We start from the raw sequence: 16,280 nt of genomic DNA, 5'->3' as shown, positions 1-16,280 counted from the left end.
TGGGTTCTTTAAATGAGATAAATAAGTATGATCACAGAAACTGTTTAAACAGAAAGGTTATGTGGAGAAGAATATATCCCATAGATTACATAAATCTGAAGTTTATTTGGTTAGACAAGGAGTATAATATGAGGCTAACCAGGTTAGCCTGTTCTAAATGGCTTTTTTTCCAATTTGAATTTTCTTAACCAGCAAAATTATTTTTAACAGTGTCTCAACCAATTTAGGGTAATAATCTCTTTTTTTCCTGAAGCTTAAGAACACTTATTAAGATAGAACTAAGATAACTCTAGAATCACAAAATGAAAGAATGACTGCTTTATTTTTGGCTGACTTCCCTCAGAATTCAGTAAGAATTCTGGTTTTATGATATATCTAGTATAGACTGTGGTACTCTTCTCTTGTTCTGCACAAAGTGTGCTGAGCACGTATTTGAAGTAAAATACACATATTCTTTGTTTCTGTGAGCTGAAGTATCTTTAACATGAACTTGGACATCTCTTTCCTGCAGGCTGAAGGCAATGAATTACTGAAAGTGAGAATGCAAAGAGAATTAGATCTCACAAAACTATAACAATTACTTCAGGTAATGCCTCAGAAGTGACTGTGGTATATGTTGATGGCCCTGGGCCAGCTTTAAATTGTCCCTTGTACATGCTAATTCACACTGAATAAGGGAAAATTTTTGAGCTGATATTATTAGAAACTTAATTTTCAGTCTTGAAGGATATCAGGAAATATATAGTCCATGCATGAAATCCTTGAACTAGTCAATTTTATTAGAAAAATGCCATTTATTTTAGACTAACTGGAATTTTCTTTGCATACTAAACTTGAATATATTTATGTAATGTGTAATTGCACTTTGTGGCACTGTAGTGGAAGTAATCCAGTTATATTAGTTGGGGTATTGCAATAATGCAGTTATACTACTTTTGGCACTTGTGCCTGCCTAGATATCTCTACAAAGCATTGTACTGGGTATAATGGCAGTCTACTGCAAAAGAGATATGACAGCTGCATGAAGAATGCTTGCTCTCATGCTAATCCTGACTTTTTGAACTTTTAGTGTGGTGAATTGGGAGAGAAAGGAGAAAGCATATTCATTAGAATAGTTTAGTAGAGATTTGAATTACAGTTTTGGAGTATTCCAATGTACTGAACTATGGATTTAAAAATAGAGATTAAAAATACCATTTCCTGGAACTAAATTTTTAAAAGCAACTGTACATGAGTACTTGGGACTTCTACGATGCCCTTTCATGCCTAAGTTACTTCAGTCAAGTAAAATCATGTTTAAATACTCTGCAATGATTTGGTTAAATGAATGAGCTCTCATTCATTGAACAAGATTTTAAAAAATCTAGAGTAAAATATATATTTCAAGAAATTCAAAGTGTAACAGTAGTGGAAACAGATAGAAAAAACTCCCATGAAATTCTGGTGATATTCTAATTGAATTTCAATCTGCCACTCCGAAAATTCTCTGGATATGATGATGTTTCAGGGAAACTAGATTTTTTTTATTTTTTTTTTACTGGTTACAAAGTAAGAATTGTTCAGATCTAAGTTTCACAGTAACATCAGCCAGCCCAGTTCAGTCACCCCCCTGTGAAACCAGAGTCCGTGTGACATCAAGCGAATCTGTTGGGGTGTAATCATAGCAAGCATAGCATGGCAAGCAGTCTCATACCCATGCAGCACCCTTTCAACTAACAGGGAGACAGACTACAGCCTGTCTGGTGAAGTCTGGGCTTTTTTTATATCATAATGTGCAGGACATGTTAGCAAACAATACCATAATTGCCCAGAGATTGCCTTACTAACCTTTCATCTGTGTGAAAGTTTGGAGGTGACCAAACTCATTATTTTAGTCCCCACATACCATCAAGAAAAAAAATCTAAATTTTAGTATGATTAGACTTCTTTGCCAAGTGGATTCATGTGATGGTCTTTTTAACTACATATTTCTTGATCTCACTGTTTGCCAAATACATGGCCCATAAATCAGCTGTGAAATCCCCAGAATAGAAGAAAAACTCATATCCAATTATTTTACATTTGATCAGGCAGATATTACTTCAGTGCTACACACACTTACCAAGATTATTTTATTGCATTTTTTAGGTACTAGTAGCAATGTTTATAAGCACTTGTTTATTGCACTATGACCAAGGATTGGGCTTCCCCCAATTTAGTGTATATTTGTATTTACTTATTAATTTCAGTTCTAGTTATACTGAAAGTACATTATGGCTAAACATGGTGGTTCACTATGAGCCTAATCTGTTGTGTACAAGCAGATAAACTTTCTACTGGGCAGATAATAGTTTCTGTAATTTCAAAAAACATGGTAGTGTGGAATACAGTATATTATTTCAATAGAAGCATTCTTTTATACAGGTGCTGGCATTCCTAGCATTTTTAAGAATTAGCATAATACTTTATCCTCTTTAGTACGGACTGGGGCTTTGTTGCAAACAGAGTTCTGTTAGTGAAGGAATAATTGTCAAATTTCAGAGTAAAACAAACTTTCAGATTCAGGACTGAAATACTGTTGAAACAACATTCAAAACTAAATTGTCAGTGTTGTATTACATTTAACCATACCTGAAATATATATTGGAAGTTCTTACTAAACAGGATTACAAAGGATACAGTCCCTAAGAAAGGCCAATAAAACCAAAGGAAAGAAGATGGCTTAAATGTGATGCAATCATATTGCTTACTTCAAGACATTTATGTGTAACAAGAAGATTAATAAGAATTTATAAGGTGCATGAAAGTTTGAAACAACATAAAAAAATATATATAGGATATTTTGTTGAGGAAATAGTTTTACTAAAATTGCATACAATGTAGAAGGAGCTCGGTAGATTTCAATATATAAGCTTTGAAGAATTTCTTGACTAAGGGAACCTGAAAAAGAGTGAATGTTTGTATGTGGGTTTGGATTTATTTTTTGATGTTATAGATCTGTATTATTTTGCTGTGATAAAGTAAACTTTTGATTCCACTTGTTCCAAACTTAACATATGAATAAAAAAAAGGATGTCTTGTAAGCTATCACAGCAGCAGTGTAATTCTGCAGCCTTTGCCTCTGCAAATACATAGACTGACAGATAACTTCCACATGAGAAGGCATATTAATGACATTTTTTCACTAGCCAAAGATTGGTGCATTGTATATGATTCTACTGATGTTTGATATTTGTTAGCTTAAAATTTCCAGCTTTCCTATGAAAGAGCTTAGAGCTGAAAGGCAGAAAAAACAGATAATGTGCCTGCCCTGTGAGGTGCATGATTAAGGATGCTACATTTTACAAGCTATTCAAATGATACTAGATAGAATTTTTCCAGTATTAAACATAATTGCACATGCTCAAAGGTGACAGAATGACAGAACTGAACTTATATATAAGGGATATAAAACCAGATATAGCACAGAACTCTCTAGTTTTCAAATCTGAGACTGCAATGAGGAATAGAATCTGCTTGCTGCAATGTCTGAGTTTGAAGGATGTTGTGAAGATGGAAGGAATTTTTCAATGTTCAACATCACTGTAGTGCTAAGAGAAATTACTAAGTCCTCTTGTGGCTAACACAATAAATAATATTCTTTGGAGTGGAAAGGGAAATTAAAGAAACTGTCTTCTGTATAGTGATTTTTTCAATGTGCTAGCAAACAAAAAAAAGTCTGTCTTGAAAAAAATGTTCTTATAAATTCAATCTGTGTCCCTTGGAAATAGTTATGCTTTGCAGAGAGCAGTGTTGAATTTACTTTACAGGTAAGTATGACTGAATATGGTTTAAACTGACAGTTCTTTCTCTGGGAAAACTATGAATGACTGATTGCTTTTTCCAGTGAATAGGAAAAATAAAATGGGCAAACTGTTTTTGAAGTGAACAAGAAATGCTTTCCTTCAAGATACAAAGACAAAATGAAGAATAGGGCTTACTGCCTAAATGGCATTATCAGTGTCTCCTAATCTCTTCTGGAAGCATTCAGGTTTACCTATGGAAAAGCTGCAGAGTGTGCACAGTCAGTTAGGTACTGGAATCAGTTGGCAACATTGCATCTGTGAATGAAAAGATCATGCAGACAAGTGGACAGACATTAAGATTCTTATTTACCTTATTTACCTTAAATCTCCATGCAAAAGACCTTTAATAAAAACTATGTACTATTTTCACCTAATGGATTTCATTCAGATAAGAGAACTCAAACTGAGCCTGTAAAAAGCACATCCATTCTCTCTTATTGCAATAATTCCTTTGTATATTTGCAGTATACATTCTGCCTTCCTTCTGAGGAACATATAATATTTAGAAATATTTTTTTAATTATAAACCTACTCCATTAACATGATCCTTGCATTCACATTTCTTTACCTGTGAAGCGAGACTTCTCTAAGCCTTAATTTTCACTTTAGGTGTCTGTCTCTAAATGACACCACTCAGAGACATGTAAAATATTCCAGTCTGCTCGGCCTACCTGAAGCCATTTGGTTACAATAGTGGGATATTCAAGGGATAAGGATAATCAATACTGTCAAACTTGGAGTTGTTTGGACCTTAGGTAGTGTGTTGCACAAACAAACTGTATTTAACTTGACTGAGGAAACCATACCATGGTGCTGAATGCTTTCCTGTAGCATGGCTTGATTATATTCAACCTTAATGTTTGTCTAAGTGATGTTATTAGGCAGCTAATAGCCACAACTTTGGTAGATTTTTATGAATTAAAATTCATCTGCTGGGGTAATTGGCTGTTTTATCAATTCTTCAGGAGAAAGCAAGTAGCAGTCTGTGACTTAGTTTGACAGTATTTTTATAACTCTTATTGCCTTCCTCTAATTATTTTTTTTCTTTTTTTTGCCCTGACTTTCTATTTAGCTATACTTCCATTACCCAATGAATATATTCTATTATAATTCTGTACTGGAATTTCAGAGCCTGGCAATGCAAATTTATACCAGAATAGGTACTGTGGAATAAATCCAGGCTTTTGTTACTTATGGTAATGGGGAATCTCAATTCCTTATATAACCTGAACAAAGAAATGAGGCTTTTGAAACAATGAAATAATTCTTATTAGCAGTAATACATTTCCTGAGTCAGTAGAGTTGGAGAGAGAATTTTTTTTAATAAATACTTGTGCATCTTTAGAAATACTGTTCAAGAAAACCATACAATTTTATTGCAATATCTATGACTCAGATATCTGACATAGCACCTTATTCATACAGTACTTTTGACCCTCTGACAATCCTTGAATACTTTCCAAAACAAAACCCTCCTACCTATTGACATTATTAGACTGCTTTTAATACTTGGACAGTATTCACTGTCCATGTAGGTAGTGAACATAAAGGGTCTTACTGGACCAGTTAAGGTACTCACAAGTTTAAATCAATTATGCATGGAAATGAAAGGGAAAATTATAGAGAAAAGAAAATAAAACAAATCCAAAAAGCCCAAACAAATCTCATCTGCCCAGTGAAGTGAAGACCAATCTAATTCAGACAGAGCAAAGACCGAAATGAGCAATATCAGTTGGGTAGTGTACAAACAGTGATCAACAAGCCTTTGGTGAAAGGCTTTTCTCCCCAAAAAGTGTTCAGATGTTGAAAAATTATACAATACCTGCAAAATTTGAGCAATTTTTCCTATTTCAAATTAATTGCAATGTGAATCACACTACATAAGTGTGAAATGAAAGAGACACCTTTAAGGACTGTAAGGACACATGTGAATAATTGTCATGTCTATTCATGGGCATATAAATCAAGTTCTTCTGCCAAAATAGCAATAAGGTATCTTTCATTCCATAGGAAAAGTTATGTTCATTTCCATTTATTTCAAACTGAAAAATAGTATATGCACTGACACTTTAATGTGCATTCTGTCTCTTGTTGTTCCTCTTGGTTGATCAAAGCTAATTTATAGCTCTGTCTTTTTCATAGCTCCCAGCAAAGCATGGAGTTATCAATAAGGAATGAAAATACCATTTTTCCATAGAGATGATATGAGCTAAAATCTCATACACCATAGGGTTTACTTACTGAATTATAGCTGATTGGTGGCACTCAGTATGACAGTCCACAGTCATTTGTAAAACTTACAGTAACAAGGAATCACTCCTTCAAAAAATGTAAATTTCAGAGTTCAGAAAAAGAAATTGCTGTGGAGATACAATTTTAACAAAATAAAATGGCAACGTCCCATAATTCAGACCATCAATGACATTGATTATGCATCTCAATGTTGAAATATATGTTTGTCTTTTTTCTGGAGATAACATAAATTCGGAGTTTACAGTATAGTTTGTGTATGCATGTATATGAATGTATAAATATGTATATACTCATACAATAGAGACAAAAAACAATCAGTTTCTAGAAATACTCAGATGAAAGTCCTGTTCAGCCACATTTAAAACATAGTTCAAACTATGTTCAGCTCTTTTGGGAACACCCTTTTTGCCATCATTGGCCTTTTGGTGCACACATAATTTTCCCATAAAATGTCAAGAAAATCATAATATTCGCCTTCCTTCCCCTCAAATGAGTGAAATCCTCATGAAACAAGCAAATGAGCAATTTGATAGCCTGGTTTGTCAGTGCCTGCAGTTACCTTGCAGGCTGTGTGTGGGTCAGAGCAGCTGCCCTGTCATGAGCAGCTTGGTGTGCAGCACTTGGGGAAGTGCTGTGGACAGTCTGGGTGAGCTCAGGGGGTGCTTTCTTTCAGACTTATGGACTGATGGGTGGTGAGGAGCAGCACAGGCACTCACAAAGCATCTGCCCTTGTTTCTGACTTGATGGTTTGTGAGACATGGGAACCTGCACTCTGGAGAGAGGTGGGAGGGTGTTTGTAGCTGTGTGAATGAACTTTTCTAGCAGGGTGTTGAGAAAGCTGTGGATGTTTATTAACATTTTGTAAGCGTGCAAGGTTGTCATTTATATATATTTTACTTCTGATATTGATCCTGACTATGTAGTTCACTGATTATGAGTTAATTAGTGTCATTTCGGGATCAATAATCCTGATTTAAAATATGTGAAGTGAGCAGTTGTTCCTTGAGGCTATATTTCAGTTCAAATTTTTTGGAAACTAAATGTGTAAGTGAGCCAAAAATGTGGTGTGTAAGACTGAGTTGTCACTAGCCTATTTTACCCATGAAGGATGACGATTTTGCAGTAAGTAATGGCAGTACTTTATACTAGAGCATCCCTGTCTAGAAAGAGTATACACCAGCCAAGTATTATACATGTATATGCATAAGACCCAAAAGAAAAAACACTCTTTAAAATATCAGTCTATTTCTGCCTATTGTCAGTGTGATACATCCCTTTTTCTCTCTCTCTCTGCCTTTCTCCCCAAATACTATCCAGAACATTATTATCTAATCTGCATATTTGCCTGAAAAAACAGCTACTAGATCTTGCAATTGCCTCTATATCTACAATAATAAATTTCCAGATTGCCTTGAGCAGCAATCCAGCTGGGGCTGCACAATGTTATTAATCTCAGTCCAATTCATTGTTGAAGATCAAGCTTTAAAAGTGGCTGTAGCCCTGTTTCTGGAGCATTGAACCTTTGTGGCAAACACCTGCGAACTTTTCTTTGGTGGGAGAGTTTTTCATTTTCAATGCACAGAGTCTGGCTTCAGCAGCTTTTGATGAAGTTTGGGTAGATAACTTTAGGTGCTCTATATCACACATTGGAGGCATCTCTTCTCTACTGAGTAGGATAAATGATGCTTGACATCTAATAGCAGGGATGTGTCAAGAGGCAGCCAGACCCAATCACATCTGAGATAAGGGAAGCAGGGCAGCAAGGAACACCATGATTTTACTGATCTTCAGGAACATGATTTCTTTTCAAAAGCCTAATTCAGGGTGAAAGACTCATACCATTTTTATTAGAAATCGTTTCACTAGACTTTTTTCTAATACTTTAGATAACATACTTTCCTGTCATGTCATGTTAAACATTACTCTTTTATTTTTCCATAAGGATAATATATTAAAAAAGTAAAATTAATCATTGTTAGCATTTATGCTTTTTTCATTTAATAAAAAATATTTCAGATCAAAATGTGTATAAGATATTTAATGTTGTCTTTATAGAAAGTTAAAAGTAGAGAAAAATCATGTTTTACGGAATTTATAAAAATTGTCCTTTTTAAGGGCTGTCTTTAGTAATTGTCTCCATATTGGAAAGTGATTAAGAGTTAATAGCAAGTAACCTGACTGAGAGAGAGTGAGACTAGTTTTCCAGAGGCTGGAAAGAGCTTTATTTTGAGTCAAAGTCCTAGTTCAGTCCCTGAATTCCTCCTTTCTTGCTGGGAAAAGCAGCATGAAGGAGTTCATTAATTGCTGCAGAATTACTTCAACTTTTTGTAGGTGGCAGACCAAGTTGTAGTGACCTAAGCAGTGGGGATTGTCCTGACTCCCAGGCACTGACTTATAGGGAAAGGAGAGTGGTGAGGTTAGAACTGCTGTGAATAGAGGTCTTGTACATGTGACAAAAACATCTTCTCTGTTTTGCACACAAACCCCATTTTCTTTTGCCTTTTAGGACTTATATGAAGAAAAGTTAAACATTTTATACTTGAATTGGTTGTCAGGAATGATAAACCTACTTTTCATAAACTTTTTCTGTTTTGAAACTATAAACTTCTTAATAAAGAAACTGAAGTCCTTTCCCAGCTCTGAAAGCTGAGTTGAGCTCAACAAGTGGTTTAAAGTTGAAAGAGACAGTGACTTGTAGCTTTTAGTTTTTCTCTAGGGTCTAGTAACCCATGTGAAGGAAATCTGGGTTAAGTGCTGTAGAATTTCCTCTGGGAGAAGCTTTACAATACTACAATTTCTTCTTTAGCTTTGCAACACAGCATAGAACACACTTCTTTGGAAGTGTCAGAGATAAGCTTAACAAACAATGAATTCAGCTGAATATTAAAGACAAGAGTTTTACTTATTGAGCATGGGCTTACAGAGGACTGTAAATTTAATCTTTAGTGGTCTGGGTTAATGCAGCAAGATATCTTAGATCCACAAGAATATGTAATTTAGATTTGTCATTTTCTCACACCAGAGTAGATAATTGTATTATATTTGTGTTTTCCATATTTCTCATATTTCTTCTGATCATTTCTGTGACTCTGACAGTAAAAACCAATAATTTATATCTCCTTGTTTAAGTTCCTACTGTGGTCTAGATTAAATGTCCATCAATATGGCAAAACAATGCCCCATCCATGCAACGCTGATATCAACAAATCAAAATCTTATATTCTGACAAGAACCACATTTCATTTTATACAATACCTTTCTGGAACAAAGTCACCTCGTTTTCTTATACAGGCATTTATCAGATTTGCTTCAGGCTGCAGCTTTTCCCTTTGAAATAAAACTTATGATACTATTTAAAAGAGTTCCCATTTTTCTTTTAATCTGTTTCTTTGAATTAATCTTTAAAAGATGGTTTCATAATATGAAAAATATAATGGAAAAACTACATATCCTTATACAATATCTTTACATGTGGGAACAGAGGACATTGATTTATACAGCTTTAATTCTTATAAGGAGTGATTTATCTTGTCAGTGACAGCAAAGCACTTCTTTCATTAGGTAACCATGAAAGAAACTTAACAGCAGAACTGAACATGGTCTTGCAAAAATTTTTCACATGGTAGCTTATGGAAGGCAGTTGAATAGAAAGCAGGAAACAAAGGTTCCACTTTGAACTTACAGATAAGCTGGTCTGCATCAAATAATTAGGACAGAACAACCCTATACTTCCTAATATCAAAATAATTTGTTCTTGTTACAACTTCAGAGATTTTCCATATTCCAGCCAAAGAATATGTTTTTTGTCTATTAGACATTTTTATTGACATTTATGAAGCAACTGTAATTATCTACAGGTATATCTGTCTCTGAAAGAGATTTATATTTCTGGAACCTTAAATAGTAATGAGGAGAAACAATGCCAAAATATCTGTATCAAAAAGTGAACCAATTAGCTATTGGTAGGGTCAGTTCTCTTCAGTCTAAGAGGAGTTAATAGGAAAAGATCAAAAAGTGTACTGTGACTGCTTTGTAACACAAATATGTGGAAAAGGCTTAAAACAGGTTCTGCCCCTGTGGTAGGGAAGCAGTAGAACTAGGAAAGGTCTGTGACTAGAGTTAAGACAGGATAATCACTACTGTTATCTATCCTCATGCCCTTTAAAAGCTCTTGCTAATGTCCACCTCTGTATTCCCCCTACATCATGTATTCCCACCACATTGCCTAAACACCAAGTTTGGTTAAATCATTCTGAAGTGCTTAATGAGGCTGAAAACTTTTAGAATTTAATAGAATTTGCAGTTTTTATCACCTCATTGCTCAACATTTTCATGTCATTAATAAACACACTAAGTACTGGTTCTTCTTTTCAGATTATTAGTTCCTTCATCTTAGAACTGGCCTTTTTGTCTATGTCTTGCAGCTAAAAACAGATTAAATTAATCCAATCATTGATCTTAGGGTTTGGGTTTTTTAGAATTAAACCAGAGTGAAATTTTGTACAAAGAAAGGGAATGAGGCAATTGAGGGACATTCCATAGTGTTCATATTAAATGTGCAGAATAGCAAATAAGTCGTTCACATTCTTACGGATATGCTTCTAAACTTAACATTGGGATGCCTTTTCCAGGTCAAAGTATTGCTTTATTCTGAGGCAGTGATAAATTGTTTGACTTGAGCTTGACAATACTGACAAATCACAGGCAAGGTTTCTTTCTAAGCATGGCTAGGTCATTTTGATTCTCTTTTTTCTTAAAGAAAGGTAAAAGCTGAGAAAATTGAGGGAATTGAAGGTTTGTGAGTAAGTAGTTGAGAATACTTTTTAGTATCTTATAGGCGACTTCCATTGTGGGTAGCTTGTTACACTTCAAACTTGTTAGTTAGTAAAATGGACTGATATTTCCCGTAAAAGAAATATTTTCTTCTTCTTGTCTTCAGATCCAAGTATAATTGAATTTCAGTTTCTTACTTGTAGCATCAGAAAATACCAACAGAGTTATGTTGAGTCTCTCATTTTGTTGTATCTGCCTGTAAATAGTGCAAGAGTTTCTCAGCAGATATTTCTTTTGAAATTTTTTATAATGCTGTAGCAGCTTATGAATCTTCCATAATAAAAATCTCTGATGAGACAGAGAATACATTATTGAAAATTGTTACTATAGTATAAATACCACAAAAAACCTAATTCTATAAGCAATTTGAATGCCAAGCTGTACTCTAGTTATTCAAATGCATTTTTAAAGAGATAAACATGATAAAAATGAATGTCAGATGCCATAGATTTTTGTTGTATGACTTTTCCATTTCCACATTTGAGCCTTCTGCAGGCAAAACAATGTAATTTTTGAGGTAAAAAGCTTTTCTATGTGTTTTAATAAATTTTATGTAAATATTGTACTACAGAAAACACAGAACATTTCCTTGAATATTTTTCAGTTCCTAACCTATTATTTATGTGAATTGTAAAAAGACCCCATATCTTGTTTTAAGAATCTAAATTTCATAAGAAGCCAAATTCTTAGCAGAAAATGGAACTGAAAATTGTCAAGATGTAAAACTTAGCTTAATACAATTAAAATTTAAAAGGAAAAAAACTTCTTTGTCTATCAAGTTGTAGATATTATATACAACTGTTAGAAAAGTAGTGTGAAAACAAATAGACAAAGGGACTTAAAGCCTCTAACTGGTTGCAGAACATATTAAGAGCTACTGTGAGAGCATTACCCAGATCTATCAATCAGCTTGGGAATTGTCCTCCAAGTGCAACATCTCTGCATCTTCTAGGGTCACATTACTGACTTTGAAAAGACTTTGCTATCATGGCTCTGATTTTGGGAAGTTACACTGAAGCACCCACTGTGGAAGTAGGAGATGGAATGTGAAATATCATGGGCCACTTAATATCTTCAACTAACCAAAAGCCACCAATTTCCTCTCAAAAAAATTAACAATAATTAAAGCTGATCTCATCAACACTTTGGTTCATTTAAAGTTATTGTCAGAGCTTTTAGATAAGATGTTTTAATACATTAAACATTGAAAATATGTTCTTTGACCACTTACTTCATATTTTGTTTTCATATAGCAGCTGATGCCTTTTCAGACCTCATGAGAAAGTAGAATTTACAGTAGAAAACCACTGTAAATTCCTTATAAGTTGGAATGTAAAGGGCATTTAAAAATTATTTTTGAAGTTTCTTGGACTTTTTTCAGTATTGAATTTGAGCATTTTAAAAATAGACCAAGTTCCTTGAAATTTTACTTATATATGAGGCCCTGCTTCCTACTTGTGCCCTTTTGAATTGCAAATATTGGAATTTTGATTTAGAAATGAATTTTCAGAATATCTTTTCTTGCATCATTCACATAGTAAATGATTTTTTAAAGGGAAAAACCCCAGACTTCAAGTAATTTAATGTTTTCTAATGAAAGCAAACCAATTTTTGATTAATCCAAAATTAATTTGATTGGAACAGATTCCAGAGAATACATTTAAGCCTGCTTGTTTAAGGCTTTTTTGTTCAATTTATTGCTATGCTCCCTTCCTCCTGAGCCCCCTTCTAATAGCAATCTTTCTTAATTCTCAAAAGCTTTGGTGTCCAGAACTCTACTAATAGAAATGGAAGGGTCTTCCTGAATTGACTTCAGTGAAGCTTTGCCAGTTTATACCAGCTGTTTCTTTGGCCTTGTACCTTTTTCTTTGGATAAACCCAGTTGATTTTCTGTATTCCTGCTCCCAAATTGTTTCCAAATAAGCATCCTACATTCCAAGGGCCATCTGCTGTTGGTTCTGAGTTAATGGGTGTGCTTTAGTGCTAATGCCCTTGGAAGGAGATGTTATGCTGTCACTTTGTGAAACTGGGCTCTTGTTTTCTTATGAAATTAAGTTTCTAACCCTAATGAATTAACAAGTTTAAATATTTTATTTGCCCCACCATGTTCACAGATGTGAATCATAAGGGCACAGAGAATGCTATACAGATCCACAGTGCAGTCTGGTGATCTAGGTTTAATGAGCCTTTTTCAAACAAGGATGCAGACCCATTAGCAGGGGGGACATCTGTTCAATGCTCAGACTTAGAGTGCACTGAAAATAAAAGCTCTTTTGCCTTGGACAGGTAATGGGGAACCAGTGTCTTCACCAAAGTGAAGAAATCATATTCATAGCACTATTTGTAGTAAGCCCCATGTAAGTATTGTAAATATCTCCTGGAATTTCAAATACAAACTATTCTTCCAAATATTCTAAAAAATATCCTTTTGTTTGATTTTTCAAATACATATACTTCCTATTTACCTCAGTTGTATGCTCTGTCTTTAAAGACAGAAATTCTTGAAGAGAAAGCTGTCCATAAGAACCTCTTAGGTTATCTGGTGCATTAGGTCTGTATTTAGACTACTGTCTTTAGTCACTGTCCTCTGAAAGCACTAGGGTGATGATAATAATGTGTCTTTTGCCTTTCTATTGACAAAAGTAAAAGAACCATCAGTGCTGTTCACTAGAAAAGTAGCACTTTGTACTTGCAAGTGTAGAGATGATCCTTTTGTGTAGAGATGATCTTGACATAACCATAGTTTAGGCTGAAATAACCATAGTTTAAGGCTAGCTTTAGTTATGGGGTTTCTCAGATAAGGTTATGATTCATGATTATTCTTTTGAAAATAAATGTTCCTGAGTCAGAGCTGGGATTTGGGCTGGAAGCCACCAGTATGCCATTATTCAACAGCAAAATAAATCCCCAGGTGATGGGGGCTAAAAATGAACAAATCCTCTGGACACACAACCTAGAGCACCCAGCATATTCTACCATTTAGAATTTGTTTCTCTTAGGGGTTAGCTAAATTTTGACCTGTCAGACTTCACTCTAGAAATAGCAGTGCCACTCCAACAGGGACAAAACTAGAATGATAGCCTAAATTTAGTCAAAATTTCATAAGGTGTCATGGCCAATAAAATAAATAATTCCATACTTGGTCTAGAGCAAATGTGTGCCTTTGGGCAAGGTGTTTTTGCATAGGCTTCATAAAATCAGCTGAAACCCACAGTTTCAGCAGTACCTACAGTTCAGGGCAAAAATCCAAGCAAAAAGGGTGCCTTAACTTGGGAAGAGGGAACTGCCTCCTGGTATCCTACTTGTTTTGCTATTTAGGTGCTTCTCAGAACAAAAAGTCCCAGATATAAAAGTCCTTTTCCTTCCATCTTCTTATACTTATGGAAGGCATTTTTCTTTTCCAGTTTGTAATCTCAACCTTTACACACTGACAGCTCTTACCCTGATGACTAGCACTTCATAAATTTTATTGGAGGATGTAGCTTATTTCAGTAGACTATGTAGTTAATGGAGTTCTCCTTCATACACAGGAAGGAATGGAGCTTGAATGACCCCACATGCCTATATTTTGTGCTATATTAGTTCTGCCTAGAATATTCTAATGAAAAAATTGAATACTATGAACACTTTTGCAGACTGTACTCCACAGAAAGATTCAGAAGTGTAAGAAGCTTTGGAAAGAAATGCAGTTAATGAATCATGGTTACGTAAGCTACTTATCTCAAGAATAATTTATTTTGGTATTTCTGTAACTGCCAGATTTTCTGCTAGTAATGGAATAAAAGATACAGATGAGGAGAAGGCCTTTTAAGTTATCTTAATTACTGCAAGTCAAAAATTGCCCTTTTGAAGATATGTGTTATTAAAAGTGTATATTTTATTGTGAATATCAGAAGGTCAATTAAATTAAGTTGGGATGTTCGATGTTATTTTATATTTTATATTAATTTCTTTCAAGGCACTCTGCTGCTTGCTGTAGAAGCAAGAGCAAATATTTGCTGGAGAACAAAACTGCTACATGCTACATATTATGTGTAGTGCTTAACCTCATTTCATACTCTTTTTGTGGTCTACTTACTCTAGAGCCTGTCAAATTTTCTAGGAGACCAATTTAAGAATAGAAATGATGCTAATAAATATTTATGTACTGATATTAATATAAACAACAATCTGTCAATAAGAAAAAGACAATATTTAGGTGCAATGTAAGGTTCCATTTGCAATAAGGTATTTTATTATTGTTAAATGAACATAAGAGGTGTTCAAGTCCCTTTGTATATTAGTAGAATTACTCTCAATGGTTCAGTCAGTGATAGGTGTAAAAGAGACAGGTAGCTATGACAGCCATGTCATGCTTTCTCTTAGTTGGTTAAAACAAAACTTGATTTATTTCTATATGTGAGATCAAAAGAGAAAAAACAAAAATCCCATTTATTCTCTTTTTCTGCCAAACTTTCTAATGGAAGCCTACAGTGAACCATCCTTTAATCTAGGCATTAAAAATGCATCTGAAACTTTAAACACTAGGAGTTGCATAACTTAGAAAAAATACTCTATCTTAAAATGTATCCTTTCTCCTGTTTTACATAATTTTGCATAGGGATTAGTGGAAATTCACATGTATTTTTCACTTCTTCAAGTGTTAAGGTAGATTACATAGCAGAGTAACTAGCAGAGAAAACATCTATAAATTCTCCTTTTTTGTATCCTGTTAATTACATGAAGCAAAAATATTTCTTGGAGTTGGATTGATGTTATACATCAAAATTCAATTAAGTTTTGAATTTAGAGAAAATTAACAAATTTTTCCTTGAAAAAAGTAGCAAAATAGAAAATGTAAGTAAAAAGAATCTAGTGGAAAACTTCAAAATATCTGAAAATTTTGATATTAACAGTATATGAGAAGTATCCAGAACTTCAAGCATTAAACATCAGAAAGGAAGGAAAAAGTATATTTAACCAAACTGGCAATTCATCATCAGGAGTAAGTTAACTTTGTTGCTTTAATGCTTAGATGGACTACTAGGCTCAGATAAGGAGAAGAGAGCATCTAATAATATTTTTTTACAAAAGTGCATGAACTAAATGAAACAATCAGAATGACATACCTTTTCTTCATTTGGTAGCAGCCCTTCAGAATGAAATTTTGTTTGGTTTTTTTCACAATAGAAGCATTAAACCTGAAATTTCCATTTTCATATATCTCTGTTGTACTTCAGACATAACAGAAGAGGAAAACATTTTACCTAAAAACCCCAGAAGGCTTGCAAACTGGATCCATTGAAATGAATGATGAAATATCCAGTTAACTCTATAAATAAAATGTAAAAAAAGGTAAGAAGAAAACCACTATGACTTTGTATTTTTCCT

At 34.1% G+C, this 16,280-nt stretch overlaps 1 long non-coding RNA gene across 1 annotated transcript in view; it reads left to right on the top strand.

Moving 5' to 3' along the window:
- LOC143693845 (uncharacterized) overlaps window positions 1-16,280 on the top strand; it is a 221,991-nt gene that overhangs the window by 181,777 nt on the left and 23,934 nt on the right. Inside the window, exon 2 of the long non-coding RNA XR_013181827.1 lies at window positions 16,130-16,244. This is a non-coding gene — a long non-coding RNA (uncharacterized LOC143693845). The remainder of the gene's footprint in view (window positions 1-16,129; window positions 16,245-16,280) is intronic.

This window comes from Agelaius phoeniceus, chromosome 4 (genome assembly GCF_051311805.1).
Source record: "Agelaius phoeniceus isolate bAgePho1 chromosome 4, bAgePho1.hap1, whole genome shotgun sequence".
NCBI lineage: Eukaryota > Metazoa > Chordata > Aves > Passeriformes > Icteridae > Agelaius > Agelaius phoeniceus.
The sequence above is the reverse complement of the archived record's forward strand: the minus strand, read 5'-3'. Positions and strand labels throughout refer to the sequence as shown.